The sequence below is a fragment of the Etheostoma cragini genome, chromosome 8 (genome assembly GCF_013103735.1).
Source record: "Etheostoma cragini isolate CJK2018 chromosome 8, CSU_Ecrag_1.0, whole genome shotgun sequence".
Lineage (NCBI taxonomy): Eukaryota > Metazoa > Chordata > Actinopteri > Perciformes > Percidae > Etheostoma > Etheostoma cragini.
The window spans coordinates 355,159-356,955 of NC_048414.1; the positions used below are offsets into that span (position 1 = coordinate 355,159).

A 1,797-nucleotide genomic window follows, 5' to 3' on the forward strand; every position below is an offset into this window, starting at 1 on the left:
ATGGAGTCTGGTGGAGATATGCTGCTCTATACACACTAAAAGTAGTGATTATTTACATGGAGTCTGGTGGAGACATGCAAGGCAAGGCAAGGCAGCTTTATTTGTGTAGCACATTTCAGCAACAGGGCAATTCAAAGTGCTTTACACCAACACAGAACATCTGTCCTGCAGGGTTACATTACAGCTTGTTTCTACCTGATACCTTTAACATTTCTGAAGGCTGCTCCAGAGATTATTAGCAGCCACATTCAATATTTATGTGTTTTCTACTCGGAGGAGAAAACAGAAACATTCCTCCCTCTATGACACAGTGAGTTTGGGGAGATAATTAAAAACTAACTGTGTGAATCCAACATAACAAGTATCAAATATCAAAGGCTTGGTCATCAGGTGGTATTCCCCCCCCCCCAGCAGCTGGTCGTTGTATTAATCGATGATTTCTCACCTTCTGTGATTTCCTCTGAGATCTCGGAGTCATCGGAGAACGACTGAGAGCCGGCCGCTATCAGCTGACCTTCAGAGAAGTGAGACTCTTCTTCTTCTTCATCCTCCTCTTCCTCTGCAGCCGGACTCGCCTCGGACAAAACCTGCAAAACACACAACAATCACTCATTAAATAAAAAGGGATAATGTAAAGGAAGACGCTCAGTATGGTGAAAAAGCATTAATAATATCATTAATGTCCATTTATCCCTCCTGTTGTCTTCTTCCTAAAAAGTTTCTACATCAGAAATTTGGGTTTCTTTCAAACTAATTGTCCCAAAAAGTAACGAGGATGGTTCCCAACAATGCTCCTCACACGGTACATTAATCATCAGCTAACCACATTTAATACATTTGGGCGTTTTAGTCAATTTTATAGCATATGGAGAAAAAATTATTGGTAAAAGGACTTTAAAAAAAAGTGTAAAAAAAAGAGAAAATGTCAATAAAAGTGACACAAATGTGAAAAGATGCTGAAAAAAGCTTTAAAACCTTGGGAAAAAACCCACAAACATTTCAAAGGCCAAGAAAAAGTCGACAAATGTTGAAAAAGTGCTCGGGGTAAAATTTAAAAACTCTCTCACTCTCCTCTGGCAAAAACATGGAAAAAGATGCAGAAATGTCGGAAAAAAGACAAACACACTAAATAAAAAAGTGAGAAATGTAAAGTATGAAGCAACATAAACAGTTTACTAAGTGTTGACCAATCAAAGACAAGAACAACTAAAGAGTTGACCAATCAGAGACAACAACGATGAAAGTGTTGACCAATCAGAGACAAGAACCACTAAAGAGTTGACCAATCAGAGACAACAACGATGAAAGTGTTGACCAATCAGAGACAAGAACAACTAAGTGTTGACCAATCAGAGACAACATAAAGAAGAAGAAAATAAAAGCAGTTTAAGTTTCTTTTATTGTTGGTTGAGTTTGAAGAATCGGTCGTCAGCCGTCCAATCCTGGAGGGTTACCTGCACAACAGGTGAGACTGGCGTCCCTCTTGTCCCTCTCGTCTCTCTCGTCTCTCTCGTCTCTCTCGTCTCTCTCTCACCCACCTGACCGGAAGAAAGCACAAAACTCAATAATAGAATCACAATGAATGAAAATCAGCAAAGAACCACAAAGAGAGAGAGAGACAGTCTGTAGTGGAGGTCTCTAACTAAGCGTCTCACCTAGGCGTCTGTAGCGGAGGTCTCTAACTAAGCGTCTCACCTGGGCGTCTGTAGTGGAGGTCTGTAACTAAGCGTCTCACCTGGGCGTCTGTAGTGGAGGTCTCTAACTAAGCGTCTCACCTGGGCGTCTGTAGTGGAGGTC

General features: G+C 41.0%; 1 long non-coding RNA gene across 1 annotated transcript in view; it reads right to left on the minus strand.

Annotated features, from left to right (window-relative positions):
• Window positions 1-1,710, minus strand: part of LOC117949786 — a 2,394-nt gene extending 684 nt beyond the window's left edge. Inside the window, exons 1-2 of the long non-coding RNA XR_004657734.1 lie at window positions 1,455-1,710; window positions 446-587 (exon numbers count right to left, since the gene is read on the minus strand). This is a non-coding gene — a long non-coding RNA (uncharacterized LOC117949786). The remainder of the gene's footprint in view (window positions 1-445; window positions 588-1,454) is intronic.
• Between the last annotated feature and the right edge of the window lie 87 nt (window positions 1,711-1,797).